At 39.1% G+C, this 17,860-nt stretch overlaps 1 protein-coding gene across 6 annotated transcripts in view; it reads right to left on the bottom strand.

Annotated features, from left to right (window-relative positions):
* The window catches only part of CDK14 (cyclin dependent kinase 14), a 605,513-nt gene that overhangs the window by 50,057 nt on the left and 537,596 nt on the right, over nucleotides 1-17,860 (bottom strand). For 2 of the 6 annotated variants that reach the window (XM_043588813.1, XM_043588810.1), the window contains one exon: nucleotides 13,135-14,194. The exons of the other annotated variants lie outside the window; for them this stretch is intronic. The gene's annotated coding sequence lies outside the window, so the exon portion shown is untranslated. Of the gene's footprint in view, nucleotides 1-13,134; nucleotides 14,195-17,860 lie in introns of those variants that run through there. 6 annotated transcript variants of the gene reach the window in all.

The following is a 17,860-nucleotide window of genomic DNA, read 5'->3' as shown; positions in this document are numbered from 1 at the left end:
AGTCTCCCATCTCTTGTTGGCCCTAATTTCCATTTCTTTAGACTACTTCACTTCTCTTTGAGCTCAACAGGCCATAACATTACATCATAAGTGGGTAAAACTGAGACTCATCTTTCCATCTTAGTGACCATATAAAGTAGATATTTAACTACCAGTGGATTCTGTCATCCTGGATCAAAGGAAGAATATGCAGGGAAAAAAAAGAGGGAAGCATTTTTCCTCTTCTTAATCTACGGGATAATGAACAAAAGTGCCCTTTGAGATCAAATGAGGAATACCAAGAGGAAAGCCATTCCAAACTAGTTGTTATTTATATTGTAAAAACATGGCAAAAATTATTAAAATAGAACTGCTAAGAAATCAACCAGAGAAATAAAAATCAGGGAATTAAAAAATCTATAGTTTTAAATGGAACCCCAGTATAACTTTAAATTTAGGGAAAGTTCTCTCCCCCCCCCCCCCACTTTATAGGCTAACCACATTCCCTCAGGCTTTTACCAGGTGAAGGTAACATTTTGTGTTTTGTGTGCACGAGAGCATAATGAGATCCACAGTTATCTGGATTTGAATTACAATGAGCCACTTTTAATAGGTCCATTCTGTATCAGGGATATGATGTGAAACGAATGGACTCTGGGAATGAGGAGACTCCCATTGGACCTATAACTGTCAGCAAATCAGACTCACTTTAGAACTGAGAATTTGAGTTCTTTGCTTGGTACTATGAGAGAGCCTGAAGACCTGTGTTTGGGTGAGGAGGGTGTAAGGGCAGGGGCAGAACGCTAGAGCAGAAGCCAATGGAATAGCCTCCACAAAGGAACTCTAGTTTTAAGAACAAATTATGCCTGCTTAATGGGACATAAAATCCTTGGGACATTGCAGGCATTCAATATCAAACATTAATAATGATACTCTGTCCTTTAGTGGAGAGTTTTCCATATAAACAAAATTAAAAAAATACTTTATGCATTAATGAGGCAAATAATCAAGGAATATGAATCTTATGTTTATTATAGTAAAATCTATTTGGATTAATGTCCTAAAAGCCATAGGTGCACCAAAACCTATATTCTAATACTCTTTAAAGAGATACAATTGAGGGTGCCTGGGTGGCTCAATCAGTTAAGTGTCAGACTTCCGATCTCAGCTCAGGTCATGATATGATTTGTGGGATCAAGCTCCACATTGGGCTCTGCCTTGACAGCATGGAACCTGCTTTAGATTCTGTGTCTCCCTCACTTTCTGCCCCTCCCTTGCTCATGCGCTCTCTCTCAAACTAAATAAATAAACATGAAAAAATAAAAAAAAAATAAAGAGACACAATTGTATTATCTTTTAGTATGCAGAAACTAGAAGAGGGCTAATTTTATCAAGCAGAGGTCCTTCACTGGTTCACTTGAACTTAGCACATTAACAGTGGTTTCAACATGCTTGAAAACAGGTTTTTAAATAGGATAAATACTGTCCTTGATGTTCCCCTTCAGAAACCTTTACTGACTTAGTAAACTACTTTTCATGGATGGAGGAAAAGCCAAATTCACTAGGCCATTTCACTTACCAAAAATTAAAACACACACACACATACACACACACACACACAGACACACAGACACACAGACACACACAAACACCTAGTACCTAAACATTAAGCTTTTCTAGTATTTTAGATCAACATGTAAAAAAAAAATCACTGTCTGAAAAAGAATGTAAATATATTACATTCCTGTAGGATAGAGCAGCAAAAATAAATAGATTGACTACATTTCACCTAAATACATAATTAGTAAGTTGATCTAATATATTTTGATTTAAAGGGAAATTTAGAAAGGGGAATTGTATTTAAGGAAATGCTTTAAACACAAAGGGTCTCCTCGTAAACAAGTAGCAGGCAGGAGGTCTTACATCTATGGCATTAAACGGGTAAAGTGCACAATCCCAACTAGAGGATGTTGTAATTTTTTAGATTTATGAATTGGCCAGGCCACTCAGCATCTTGAACGCAATAGACGCTATCTAGATCTGTCCCTTACCTGCTGGGAAGAGACAATTCCCCTCACGCTTGGAACCCCGAAGCCCGTTAAGCTGCCTGCTCTGTAACCTTGGCAGCTGGACCCTACACAATTCTTCATCTCCTGCCACTGGGCCTCACTAAATAAAAACTATGGTGCCTTGTTAGCCAACAACTGAGCGTGAAATCACTACACTGCAATCCCCTACTCTCTGAGTCAATCAATTCTTCCTGCCATTATGGATCTGGATGCATCGGGTCAATAAAGAGAGGGGGAGAAAATGGAGCAGAATAAAAAGAGGGGGACGGAAACACACCCAAACAGCATACTTAATTCCATATAGTGAAATTAGTTAGTGCATTCATATAAAACAGTTTAGAGCTGGCTAACAAAACCAAGGCATGTGCTATTTAATGTCGTCATCAGGCTTTGAACTCGCCCAGGACACAGAATGGGGAAAACTATGGAGACAGATATGCGGCAAAGAAACAAGCCTTTGTCAGGTCTAAATTGCTAACAGATTAGAGCGTGTTTGACAAGGCACTGAGATTGTAACATATGTTCTTTTTAAGAAGTATTAACATTTCATGCATTAGCTACATGCTAACTGAGAAAGCCTGAACCACTAAGAACTATTAGATGTCATTTGCAGTAGTCAGCAGCTCTCCATGCTTGGAATCCTGTGTGAGCCTTCAACAGGGGACAGAGGATGCAGGGAAGGTGGAGAGGAGGGGAGGAAAGTCAGAAAGGACAGAATGCAAAGAAAGAGGCTGTGCCATGTGCTGAAAGTGGTGCTAACTTTTTTCTTGAAGAAGCTCCCAAATGTTCAGAAGAGGGGTGCAGAAGAGGGAAGGAATATTTTGACATAAAGTTCTTTTCAGCATTTTATCCCACTTAAATGACATCTCCTATCTATTACTACTTTCTTAGTTGGAGAGCTGTTCACTCCATATCCTGAAATGGCCCTTTGGCTCACATTTCCCAAAATGGTTCTTTTTCTGGAGGGCAAAACTGTTTTATGGCAGAAATCAGAGTGTTGAATAAATATTATTATTAAAAACAAGCTAGGACTACTGGTCCATCCAGAGCACTCAAAAATCATTAGGCCTTTACTACAGGGCCCAGGCTTCCTAATTGTAAAGTTTCACATATAGTGTGTTATGGTTGCTTTTACAGAAAATTTCAACAACTTTTGCTGTTAGTCTACAGGCCCCTTATGGATAGCAGCTATATCTTGTCTGCACAATGCCTGGCAAATAGTAAGGACTGGATGAACATTTGTTGACTTGTATTTATATGAAGGGAATGGAAAACATAAAATAATACCTCTAAGCAAGGAGTCCTGCCAGCAGCACTGTCTACCCATCCCTCTTCCATGGTCCTACCGTCCTCCTGGCCATGGTCTGTTGCACTCCCGGGCATAACTGACTGCAGTTCTCATTATCGGGCAAGGCTCACTGATTGATCTTGTCTTCCCTAGAAGACTGCAGTATCCCTAAGGTTGGGCACTAAGACTTACCTGACTTTGTAGCCTAAACATCCAGAACAGGGGCATACTGATAGGGCACCAAAACTAATTATTACCTGACAAACTTCATACCCGCCAGACGAGTTACCATCCTATTTTATTAAAGGCGCTGGAAATGGAGAACTCCTATCTCAGTAAAATGTAATTATGTGCACATCATTATCTGATTTGAAAATTCTTTTAAAATGAGTTCTTATTTTGTATCATACAGCTTAATTTTATTATTCACATGTTATTCAGAATCCAGGGATTGTTACTGATCATATTTGTACATGTGTGTACATATTTGTTCTATTTGTAGATAGAAAGGTATTCAAAGAGATATGGAGATAACAAACTTTAAACCCCAGGTCCCTTTTCACTTCTTGACTGACTCCCTGATGCTGATTTTAATGTTAAACATGCTCCTTTTAAAGTTAAACAGAATTCTAAACATAGCTTAGAAGGAATAAAAGCTATGAAGTATTATAATACCAAAAGAGAAATAATTTCAGAGTTGGTTGTTATTTTGGATTATTTACGCACCTATCCAGATTTTTATGGGAAAAAAAGAGTTTGATTTTGATCCTGGGACTCATAATCTGACTTCATTGATAGCAAATTAGTACAATCTAGGATATGGTGGAAGATATTTACCATATATACAAACATAATCTGTTAGGAGAAAAGCAATGTGGCTTATATATAGAGAGAGGGCATGACTCTTCAGTCACTGTGAGTTATTTGAGAAGGTAAATAAGCAGGGCACATCATTTATTTAAACTTTTAAAGCCCTTTGACAAGGTTCCACATCAAAGATGGTTTATAAAAACGGAGTGAACATGGGATTGGGAAAGTGTTTTCTCATGGAGAGAGGAGTTGATTTAAGATGGGAAATAATGAGAAGAACCAACCTTTTTCATCAGAGAAGTGTTATATGTAACCGACAGACAGCATTAGCTGGATTTTTAATATTAAAAGTTATCTTGGAGAGAGAAGCACACTGAAAGAAAGAAGGAAGGAAAGAAAGAAAAGAGAAGAAAAGCAAAGAGAAAAGAAAAAAGAAAAAGAAAAGGAATGAAGGAGGGAAGGTAGATCTGCATGACGTATCTGCCTCTTTCGTGTGATAAAACCATGGGAAGATTGTGTGTGTGTGTGTGTGTGTGTGTGTGAGAGAGAGAGAGAGAGAGAGAGAGAGAGAGAGAGAGAGAGAGAGAGGAAAGAGACAAGAGGAGAGAGAAGAGCTGCTGGAGGTGGGGTGGAGGGTGACAAGCAGATGATGCTCTTATCAACGCACCAAAGTGGCATAACTGCTCCCACCCAACATGGACAAGTTTGATGACTATGTCCTACAAGACATCTAATTAGAAAAGTCTGGTGAAACTGAGGAAATAAAATATTCTAAGTATTATTTTTAAAAATGGAGGGAAAAAAAATCTCATTGGTGTGTGTGTGTGTGTGTGTGTGTGTGTGTGTGTAATGAAAGAACAATGGAGGCAGACAGAGATAGAAAAATTGTTCAGCAAGGAAAAAACACAAGTTGAGAGGAGTGACTGGAAAAGTTTATAGTCACAGAGGATTTACAGGGGGCGGGCGGGGGTGGTATCCCCTATGCTCCCTGTTTGAATAGTAAGGGGGGTGGTATCCACTATGCTCACTGTCTGAAGAGTAAAGCCAGGTAAACCCCCTTTGAAGTTTAAAAGGCTCTTTTAGGACACCCGATAGGATGTGCTTAGATTTACACAATAGGTGGCTCTTTAAGAGAAAGCATCCAGGGAAAATGTGAAATACGCTTAAGAAGTTTGAGATATTTGGGAGGCTAGATTCTTAACAGGTTAACAAAGCAAATGAGGAGCTTCTAGTTGCACCCCCAGCTTTTGAACTTCCCCTCCTCTCCCTTCCACAGAAAGAGGAAGAGTGGCAGGCCTGGAAGAGCCATGGCTTCCATTCTCTCGATTTAATGCAGAAAATTGAGCATGGATTGTGAATGTTGCATCAGGATTACTGTTATCAACCTTAGTCACTAATGACCCAATTTGGGAGCAAGAGGAGTAGAGGGGAGAAGGTTCCAGTCAAACAACAGTACTGTCTGAAGATGCAAAATATCTTTTTTGAGGTAATTAAAAAAATTTTTTTGGCGACTTTAAAGACTGGTTTCTTATGTGCAGTGCAGCATAGAACAGCTTGTAGGCTGCAGATCAATAAATTCCAGTTAACTTTCAAGTCATGTCGGCATGCAGCCCTGACTGGTTTATTAATTTAAATTTCAGCCCTCTAAAAAGGTATGTCTAAAGAAATAAGGCACTATGAGGATGGTACTGAGATTGCTCAATCAGAACAGGCCTTTGCATATATTGGTTATCCACATCAACAGGAAATCTTAAACCACTGAAGAGAATAGATCACCCCTCCTTCTGTCTCATTTGGTTAGTGTTTTTCTTAGGAACCCTGAGAACCATTTCTTTTTGTTTTTAACAGTACTTGATCTCTGAACAACAAATACCTTATGGCTTTCCTCACGCACACTTCAGCAACTAGTTAAGAACAAAAAAGGTGAAAACGAAAAGAGAGTAACACTATCTCAAGGTTTAAATCTCTTCGTAGGGAGGGAGGAAGGTCTGCCAGAGTCTCCTTTCTCTCTTCCCTGCCACGATGTCTCTGGAATGGACCAAACAGTAAGGATTTGGCCTAGAAGTGAAAAGTGAGGAACAGCTTATGCTTTTGCTACAATCGTCTCTTCCTTGCTTTCTTACTTTGATTCTTCACTTTGTTTGCTTTTGCTACACATTTTTTAAAAGTCCTCAAATATCTGTCAGTGGATGATCCCTTTTGTGGACTTGCTCCAGGCATCAGGACATTCTGGAATCCCTGCTCCAAAATGACTAGTATTTTAAGAGGTACAGACTAATTTTACTGTGCCCCAAATTATTATGATAGCACAGCTGCGGTTCAAACAATGCATCCTCAAACTAAATGGCTTCTGGATGATCTGTGTTCACTTTTCCCTTACACTGACATAAATAAGAACAAGCTGCTGGAATCCACGAAAACTGGTTAGAGACAAAGGCTGCACATGAATTCTGCACCTACAAGATTTTTATTGTGAAAGAAGTATTTATGAAATGCTAATACCATTTGAATTTGGCCCATGTAATAGTATCTTAAGTATATGTTTAAAAAAACAAGTGTTATGATGTGACTCTTGATCCTGGGGTCACTGAGTTTGAGCCCCACATTGGGTATAGAGCTTACACAAATTACAAATAATAAGTAAACTTAAAAAAATAACACACAACTCCCCCAAACCCACAAGTGCTTACATAGAAATCCTAGATGTTTTCAGATCAATTGGGCCTTCATGAGATTTATATAGAACATTACCATCATTTTACTAATAACTGTGATATGTATTTTAAGAGCTAACTGAAACAATATGGAACTTACGGCAAATTTTCTTGTTGAGAAATTTAGACTAAAGACAGATTTACACTTTTTATTTCTGACTGCATTCAGTTTTAATCAAGGTTTCTAGAGCTTCTCACTAACAGTGAAATTGTATTTAAATAGGGCCTTTAGGGTTTTCGAGTTACAGATTAATTAACTCAATTTGGACAGGGTTTTGGGGGCAACTGTAGCTCTCGCGTCTCTAATTTTATCTCCAGAGGTAGTCAATGTTCCTCTAGACATTAGCAACTAAATAATTGCATAGGCTTAGACGGATTATGATTGAAACATCTCAAGTAAAGCAGACTTGTTAGAAGTCAGAATAAGACCAGTGTTGAGTACAAGGATAGCATGCTATTATTTCACATTTCTAGCACCTTGCTGATCTGGGCTATGAATGCAACTGTACCACTCAGCTGGGGGATGTGGGGGATATGAATGAATGGCTCATGTATGTTTCCCCCTCTGTAAACTGGGCATGAGAACACCTAAGTCACAAGGCAGTTGTGAGGACTAAGTGAGAGTATTTGTGTAAAGTGTCCACCATTGATGCCTGGCACGCAGTGAGTGCTCAGTAAGTCAAAGGCTGTCACTATTACTATTATAAACCTGAGTACCATGTTTTATCGTGCATAGCAAAGATTTCTAGAAATAAAAGGCAAAGAGAAAGGATCAGGAAACGAGTAGCACATGCTTGTTCAGACAATACAATGAATACTCTGATCAGATTTTCTTTCCTGCCTTTCTCCAGGTACCCATGCACCCATTCACGCATGTTGTTGAGGCCATTACATTTCTTGTGACTTCATACATAACCTGGACCTTTTAGGTTCTCTGTGCCTTTAAATCCCCCTCTCTGGAAGCCTGCTTCTGACTATAACTATCCTACCTAGTCTTCAAGCCTTAGCTCACATAATATCTTCTCCATGAAGCATTCCCTGACTCAGTGAGGTCTGTCCCTGCTGTTTTCCTTGCCCTGAATTTACATTTGTATAATTATACTTTTTGTACTTTACCTTGAGCTAGTTAGTAGTCATCTATATCTTATGTCATTTAATGCACTTAAGCCACTTGACAATAAGGAACCACTGTCATAGATTGAATGGTTTATGTTACTCAAAATTCATATATAGAAGCCCTAACCTCCAATGTGATGGCATTTGGGGTTGGGGCCTTTGGGAGGTAATTAGGTAAGCCACTTGACAATAAGGAACCACTGTCATAGATTGAATGGTTTATGTTACTCAAAATTCATATATAGAAGTCCTAACCTCCAATGTGATGGCATTTGGGGTTGGGGCCTTTGGGAGGTAATTAGGTGAGATGAGTTCATGAGGGTGGGGCCCCATGATGACAGTAGTGTCCTTACAGGAGAGGAAGAGAGACCAGAGCTCTCCCTCTTGCTTTCTCCGCCATGTGAGGACACAGTGTGAAGGTGGACTCCTATAAGCCAGGAAGAGAGTTCTCTCACCAGGAACCAAATATGCCAGAACCTTACTCTTGGACTTTCTATGCTTCCAGAACAGTGAGAAATAAGTGCCTGGTGTTTAAACCCACCCATTCTGTGGTATTTTGTTATGGCAGCCTGAGCAAACATAACCGTGTCATTATATAGCTCACACATCTATATGTGATTTGTTAGCATTTAATAAATGTTTGCGAATTGTCTTCTGGTTCTCATTCATCTGGGCCATTTATTTCCATGAATATCTTTCTTCCCTGGAAACTTGTTGTATGCTTTTCAGTTTGCTCCTGGTTCCCCAGCAACTAAATGCAAATATTTCACCCTGTGTACAACACTCTGCTAAATGCTATGGAATATATCAACCTTACCTCAAAAAAGCTTTATGGTCCCCTTGGAAATGGAAGATAAGCACATATAATGGTAAAATAAATCTGACTAATTATCACACAGAAAAGATTCTAAGACAGGCCCAATAAGGGCCAAGGAGGTAACCTTTGTGAGTGAAGCATGCTACATTAAATTTTTTATGGCTTTTTAAAAAAAGTAAATTTATTTATTTTTAGAGAGAGAGAAACAAAGCACACAAGTAGGGGAGGGGTAGAGAGAGAGGGAGAGAGAGAGAATCCCAAGCAGGCTCTGCACTGCCAGCACAGTGCCTGATGTGGGGCTCAAACTCACGAACCATGAGACTATGACCTGAGCTGAAGTCAAAAGCTGGACGCTTAACCAACTGAGCCACCCAGGTGCCCCTACATTAATTTATATAAAGAAATATGCTCTCACCAATTTTTCTTCAACAAAAAGCCCCTCTGGCTAATTTTAAATTTTGGCCATTAGGACAGAAACATGGTTATAAGTAATGTTTCACTTGTCTTTTACTTCTACTGTAAGAAGAACAATAGCAAAAAGGCGAGGGTAAGAATCACGTGCTTCCTAGCCTCATTGGCAGAAGGACAGGCTGCAGCGGCAGAGGTTGTGGCAAACTTCAGAGCACGGCCTCTTCTAAAGAAGGTGCTGCTCAGCCCCAGCTATTCACTGCAGTTAGAGAATGCCTGGAGTGGCTCAATCTTCCTTTTCTTTTTAATGAGACACAGAAAAAAATGGATTTTTATGTAAAATCCATGTAGTTTTAATCACTGGATCTTAATTTTAAACATTTAAACACACTGTTTTAAGCAAATACGTGTATGGCCGCTGTCTACTAAAGGCTTTCACGTTACAGCCCCCATGGTGTTTTGGAAAATCAGAGAAAGACAAACAACTTGCAGTGTGGAACTCTGCACAGAAAAGAGGTCTGGAGAAGATTGCGACTGGGACACACCTACAACTTATTTCTGGTTTTTCTGACCTCTCTCTCTGTTGTCTTTACCCAGAGTGCAGTAACAGTGATCCCATTTTTGAACCTTTATGTTGACCTCATCAGAGCACCATCTTGCTGCAGACACCCAAATCTCTGATTCCACTTTTAATTGCCCACTTTCAAATGATACGCCAACCTAAACTGAAGCACACTTTTACTTTCCATGCCCAGATGTGGTCTCACTCTCCCCACCTACTGCCTGTCCCTCCAGAGTTTTTCCAGGCCACCAGGGAAGGTACCACGTGGTCAATGCTCTAGTCTCACAATGTGGGAGGCAATTCTAATTTTTCTCATCTATCTCCTCCAACTCCAACCACATGACTACATCACATTAATGATTTTTTTTAATGTTTATTTTTGAGAGAGCGAGACAGAAACAGAGCAAGAGCTGGAGAGGGCAGAGAGAAAGGGAGACACAGAATCTGAAGCAGGCTCCAGGCTCCTAGCTGTCAGCACAGAGCCCTGATATGGGGATTGAACTCACGGACCTCTAGATCATGACCTGAGCCAAAGTCGGAACTCAACTGACTGAACCACAATAAGGTGCTCCGACATTAATGATTTCTTTGGAATGATTTTGAACAACCCCTTATTGAGGGTCATGAAACTTAAATAATTGTCCTTAAAGACTGTTTCCACTTTGAGTTCTTTGCTTCACTCAAGTAAATTCCTGCCATCCTCTGCATGCAACACGTTCCCTTCTACTTTCGTATTCTGCTGATAACAAAAAAGAGTCTCTTGAATATCTCTTCCCAATTTCCACTAATCCCCTTTCTTCATCCACATTAAAACTATCATACCAAACTGAACCCTGATTTGTTCTTCCTTTTGTCATGATCATGTAGGATTTGTGCCAAGAAATATGTTGCATTGTAAGGATTTCTAGATTTTTGTTTTGTTTTAGTAAAAGAAATGGAAAGACAAAAAATAATTATCATAGAAGAGTTCAAGTAAATATGTGTTTTGTTTTATCACAGACTTCATGGAATTTGGGATTCATGAAAGCTATGGAACACTTGTTACAAATCAAGCAAGCCACTGTGCTAAATGCTTGACATTTATCATCCCATTTGATCTCAAGTCCCTGATAAAATAGGCACTATTCTTAGTCCTGATTGACAGATGGGAAAAACTGAGGCTTAGTAGGTTAAGACTTAGCTCAGGTCACAGAGCTGGTGAGTAGTGCAGTAAAGCCTCAAGGCCCAGGCTGCTGGTCCAAGGCAAAGACCCTACTAAGCCCTACTCTACACGGCTTCCCTGAGTCACAAGAGCTGCCTGTACCGAGTGAAGTCTGCTGCTAACAGGCTGATATTTTTTTTTATTAAAAATTTTTTTTTTACATTTTAATTTATTTTTGAGAGACAGAGCACAAGTGTGGGGAGGGGCAGAGAGAGAATGAGACATAGAATCTGAAGCAGGCTTCAGGAGCTCAGAGGAGCTCAGCACAGAGCCTGATGTGGGGTTCGAACTCACAAAGTGTGAGATCATGACCTGAGCAGAAGTCGGATGCTTAACCAACTGAGCCACCCAGGCACCCTCTAACAGGCTGATATTAAGATTAATGCAATGAATGACTGATAAAATGTCCACTAACATAAGGTTAAAAGAAAGGAAGCCCATAATTGTTTCACATATTTTTGCATATGGGCAAAACAGAACTCATAATTAAACACCAGAGTGCAACCTTAGATCCCAGCTTTCAGGACACTGTGTGTCAATCATGTCAAAGGTAGAAAAAGTGCCTGCTAAACTTATTCTAACTCTCCAAAGGAAGTCAAATAAAATGCACTTTTAGGGAAGTCCATTTGTTTTCTTATTATTTATTTCTATTAAAGAGACTGGCTCTCCCCTCAACACTCAGTTCTCCAAGGACCTTTTTTGGGCATGAAAGGCTGCCTGACTCCTTCTCACTCATGTCACCAATGCTCACTTCTGCCTTTGGTCCCTCCCTAATGAATCAGACAGGAAACGTGCAGGGAGAAGGACTCGTTGCTTTCCCCTTTTTAGACTGTAAGACTGTTTAAAATCCATTCTGATTTAGTGTTGTCCTGGTTATATGCTAAGTCTCAGAGTTTTCTATGGGATTAAGTAGGGAAACTGCATTTCAACTTTAGAAAGAAAAAAAAAATGAAAAAAGAAAAAAACCAACCCAAGCAACTGAAGGCTGGATGATTTCCCAAGTCCTCCCTAGAACAGAAAAGCAAAATAATGCCTGATCTGGCCCTGGCAGCTACTGTACTTAGCTCTAAAAAATCCCAAGAAGGGACCTGGGAAATCATTTATTCAAACTTTTGGCCACTGCATCCTTTGTTTAAAAGATATCTTAGGAGAAAAACATAACGAATGCAGCAGATTAAAGTGCAGCTACTTTGATGGAGAGAGTGATGGACTTGGAGTCCTGCCCAGTGTCAACCCCCTTCCCCCTCTGCCTCCCAAGAAAAACCTTGAAGGGGATCAGAGGAGCAGCCACTGGCTTTCAAACTTGTTTGGGCCACAACTCACTGCAAAAACACATTTTATTAAGTGACTCGTACAGGTGCATCTGAACACACACACAGCTGAGACAAAACTTCCATGACATAATACTCTTATCACTACCTGTGTCATCTGACATGCTTCTTTCTGATCTCATCTCTTCCATTTAAGAAACACGATTTCAAGTCCACTAGATGCTGTCTCTGCACGTTAAGGGAGTTGAAAAACACTGCATTCAATGACAACCTTAGAAATAATTCTATAGATTAGAAATTTTTGCTCTTGTATGCATTTCCCGTCTCTGAGGAGCCAATGGGGAAAAAGTGCAGTAAGAAGTGGCAAGCGGAGGTACTAACTTTGGGATGCAGGGCTAATTCACTTGATCCAAGAAGGGCAGATTCCCTCTGTAGGGAGTTGGGAATGCTGACCTACAGTGATGGCTGGTCTTTTTTCTCATGACACATCATGGGACAAGGCCACAGAGATTTCCACCACACGGACCAGAAAAGCAGGGAAAGTCAGAAGCTAGGCAACAAGAAAAAGGAGGAGAGACATCGAGTCTGTGTTTGAGTCTCTGCTTCCAGTTTATGGCCAAGGCTCAGTTTTTTTTTAAAATTCATTTTTAATGTTTATTTTATTTTTGACCCAGAGACAGAGCATGAGCAGGAGAAGGGCAGACAGGGAGGGAGACACAGAATCCAAAGCAGGCTCCAGGCTCTGAGCTGTCAGTACAGAGCCCGACACAGGGCTTGAACCCACAAACCATGAGACCATGACCTGAGCTGAAGTTGGACGCTTAACCGACTGAGCCACCCAGGCTTCCCAGTCAAGGCTCACTTTTATTTTTGTCCTTGATTCTATAAAACATCTGATATCTTGTAATTTACCATTTTATTTTTAAAAGAAGTAGAGAGGAAAAGAAATCACAGCACAGTCATGACAGTTTGAAAATAAGTTGTCATTAATATACATAAAATCTATTAATGCTACAAAATCATCACCAACACAAGAAAAAAAACCCATCCCTTTAGAAGAACAACACAGAAGATATTTCTGGTGGATTTGAAAACAGTGAAAGAGAATGCAAACATGTATTTGTGGAAAGAATTCCCAACATCTACTCCTTTTCCACCCTTAGGATTGTTGACTGACTAGGCTAATACAGTGGGAGCCACAGAATTCAAAGGTTTGACTGAACTTTCTTCACTAACTTGAAAGATCCATTTCAAATACTATTTATTTAAATGTGTGTCCTTTTTTGTTTTTCATTTTAGCAAGAAGCTGCAGGAAATACACTTAAAAAAAAACAACCATCTAGACATGGTAAACTTATAACAAGGAAGGCTTCAGACATACGTACTTCCACACCAAATCACAAAATGGGCTTTTACAAATTTCTTTCTACAAAAATAAATAAGAGAAAGTAATAAAAAAAGATAAAGCCCTCATACAGAATTGCAGCAATTATATACCCACAGCTACACTATAACCCAAAACTTTGCAAACGCTTTGATTATTGAACCATGGCTGAAGTGAATAATTTGCTTTTCACTAAGAAAACAAGCACATTCATTCTCACCACAATGGAGAGAGGCAGTTTTAATTAAACCTTATCAAAAGATGAATAAAGAATAAACTCAATACCCATTCCACAGAACTCTATTTTCGTCTGTTTAGTTTAAGCTTGCCATGTTCGTGCAATAATTATCCACTGTCCAAGGAATGCTGCAGTTGTGTTAATGTTGGTAAAGATTTAATTAGCTCAATTATCTGGAGAGTATTGAAGTGAGGCTCAGCACAGTACAAATTTCTTCAGGCTTTATACATACCTCTGATCAAAATACATGAAACTGAAATCTAAGTGAACAAAAGACTCTTACTTCTACAGTTCTACTATTGAAACAGTTCCATACTTCATAATTTTATTACTCCAACTGAAAAAGAAAAAAAAAGAACCCTCAGTATAAGTCTTTAGAAGTACAACTCATAAGTAAAGGCTTATCTTGCGTGTGTGTGTGTGTGTGTGTGTGCACAGTTAACTTCCTAATCTGTAAATATGTTCTTAGGAAGTTAATTAAATTTGTCTTGTAGATAAATATTAATACCAAAGTCCAGCCCTTTTAAAAACTTTTTATCTTTCCACTGTAGCCTACATATATTACGCTTTTCCCAGAAAATGAAGCATTTAAAAAGTATTGAAAGTGTGGTAACACAGACAACTGTTTCAATCTGTCAGACACCAGGGACAGACAGTAGGGTTCATTTCAGAAAACAGATTGGCCCCCAGCGGCCTGACCTTCCTGGTGGGAAAGAGAACACAGCGCTGTGCTTGACAAGCTCAGCAACAAAGAGGTATATTCAGGTTCCCCCCCCCCCCCCCCTGCAATTCAGACACGCTTCTCACAGGGAAAAATGCAAAGCAGGAGAAAGAAATGCACCACTTTCAGCAAAGCAGAGTTTACTTAGTTCGGAGAGAAGGATCTCAACAATAACAAAAAATAACGTACTTAGGAAAGTAGCAAGCACTGTTTTATCCACTCATCTATAACTTCAGAACGCTCTAATCTGGCCATTGCCAATGTCTTAACATCCAACCTCACCTGTAATCCACACTCACTGGCATTATAACATCAGTGAAAACCCGAACAGATGATTATCCTGATAAAAGCTTTCTTAATAACTTTATCAATGAAGAGGGCATAACTTTTCTCTCAGAAGCTGGCTCATGCTAATTTCAAAGTAAGCTTTCTCTTTGTTTGTACATGTTACAGGTTTTGCCTTTATTTTGAAACTTAAACGAACATTTCCTTGTGTTGTAGACCCTCAAACAGATTTTTCATTGCTTTTTTAAATTTTGAATTTGTATAGGGTCTTCCTTCTCCAAAGGAGTCAAAATCCAGCAGAAGTGTCAACAACAATAAAAAAAATTGATAAAGTAATATTTTTAATAAAAAAAGTCTCAGGCTAAATTAGTTGCTGTATATTAATACATAGTTTTCCCCTAACCTCCAAGGTCAAGTTTTATTGTATATCCTGCTTAGTCAGCTAACAAGCCATGTTTAGTTTGTATGTTTTGAATTCTATATGTGGAGATATATACATATATATACACACACACACATATATATGTATACATACACACACATATATATACATATATATGTATACACACATACATACATACACACATATATATGTATACACACATATATACGCCTATATATATGTAAGATAAATTTAAAAGGCACTCACAACTGACCACATTATCCTTATAAACAAGTACATTGCTGTTTTTTTAAGCTTAGATTCTGTGTTTTAGTACATATTTTCCTTAACTGTAAGGATTATGAGCACTTAGGCTCAAACCAACTAGCGCAGTTGAAACAAGTCTTGATTTCTGACCCATAAATATCATGCTGATTTATCACATAAACAGGCATTGCAAATACACACTCCTCACTATGAACATGTGGACTATTAGAAAAACTTAACGCTGAAGATCAGACCATTGTATATACGGACTGTATAAGTCCATCACAGTTTATAAAAGAAGGCATAGTTTTGACGATTGGACACACACCACAATCATAAGCTCATGCTGCTGAGTAAAAGATAAGGTTTGTCAGGTGGTGAGAAAACTTTCTGCTTGGTAGTCCAAATAATATGCCTCAACTTTAGATTTAAACACTTCAGTCTCAGAAAATTCTGTGAGGAAGTGGGGCAAAAAAAATGATTCATGGCAATCAAAACTTGTCTTTTTTTTTGTCTGCCATGCTTTTCTGAACCATCTTTTTTCGGGGGATTATGTTAAGGAGTTCTTTGAGCTGGCAAAGAAAGACACAAGTATGGGTTGGTTTTACCTTGTTTTCTAGCCTGCAAACACTTTTACGGTATGACTCACTCAGTGTGGCTCGAAAGACATCCTTGGAGCTTCAGAGTATTTTGTACAAGAACAAAGGGGGCTTGGGTTCAGTTTGCAACACGAGTCATTTTTACCACACAAATTCCCTTCTTTTGTGCTGGCAAAGGGGGATACTTTGAGCCCTTCGGGTTTAGAAGATCTTCAAACGGACAATAGTGTGCAAACAACCCTCAAGAACATAACTTTACTAGAACAACCTCAAGGCTGAGACCAAGGCTTTGAGAAAGGCCCCTTCAGATTTCCTTCTGCTCTCCACCAGAACAAAGCCTGCCTGACAATACTGAAATCTCCTTCTTTCTTTGGATTAAACCCCCTTTGCAGGAAAAGTATGCAAATGCCATCCGTGGCTCCCTTGTCTGAGGCTACTCTCCCCCAGCTATCTTTGCTCTGTCTGGCTTCCCCAGCAGACCATCAACAGCCTGACGCAGACCAGCCTCCCAATTCACATCCTTCACAGCTCTGACAGTCTGCTCCCTGGGCCTGCCACTGCCTCTAAAAGGGGCTCATTTAGTCGTAATTAACTATTCCCTGCATATTTCCTAAGGTATGGTAATTGTGCTAAAAGCCAACAAGTAAGGCATTCATTCTAGTTCTCATTTAAATCTTTTTTCCCCCTCAGCAGTCTCCCTCCCTCTGCCTTCTTTCCACCCCACTCGGCCACCCTCTCTCCACTCGCCACACACATACACTTTTCTCTTTTCACCCCTCCCAGGGAATATTTCAAGTCAAGTGATGGAATGAAGGTAGAAATCAGAAACTATAGGAAAACAGACAGTTCAAAAAGCAAAGCTTACTGAGTGGTGAAGCACCGCATGGGAAGTCACAAAGAAAGTGAGAAAGAAGTAAAAATGAAACAAATTGTTTAGTTGACACACATATATAAAAGTATGAATAAAAATATATGTAGTATATAGATACGATATAAAAATTCTACAAACACATTTTTCTTCCCCTATATATTTTCTTCTCAAAGTTTATTTTCACCCTGTATTACAGATAAAAGGTATAAAAAAAAAGGTAATGATTTTGTCTCCCCTGCCTTTCTTCTTTATCCTTAAGCTGTAGACAAGATAGAGATAAGGTCAACCAAGCAATTTCTGACCTCTTGCAAGCATTTCAGGTCCTGGCAAGTGGGCAGTGGACCACTGAACATTGTATTATGTTTTTGCAGGCAGACCAACATTATCATGATCAGGAGAAATTTGGGGGATGAGGTGAGGTGGTAAATTATTTGCCTTGAAGACTCTCTATCAGCCATGAGCTGTTGACTTTTGTTAAATGGATTTAACTGGAAAACAGTCATGGCTTCCCTACAATATCTCCATCCTCTCAACACACAAAACAATGTTGTGCAATTAGTTTTGGCATAAATAAGGAGGTAATGTTTCATTAAAAAAAGACTCAAAAAGCAGCCTTTTGAAAAATTTATTCAGATAAGCAATAAGTGCAGAATCTGGCATTCAAAATTTTTATTCTGATGTGAATACTTTAGCTCTTCTATTTGCTTTGGCTAAATTATGTTTCCATGCTGTTCCTTAATCATCTGGAGACTGCTATTTCTAGTGTTAATTTACCAACATTTCTTAAGAGTAATAGAAAATACTTTAAATGTTAAATTATTAAGTGCTCTGTTGTTATAAATGAGTTTATTTGGCTTGGCATTTGACTCTTCATCAGA

This window comes from Prionailurus bengalensis, chromosome A2, assembly GCF_016509475.1.
Source record: "Prionailurus bengalensis isolate Pbe53 chromosome A2, Fcat_Pben_1.1_paternal_pri, whole genome shotgun sequence".
NCBI lineage: Eukaryota > Metazoa > Chordata > Mammalia > Carnivora > Felidae > Prionailurus > Prionailurus bengalensis.
The sequence above is the reverse complement of the archived record's forward strand: the minus strand, read 5'-3'. Positions and strand labels throughout refer to the sequence as shown.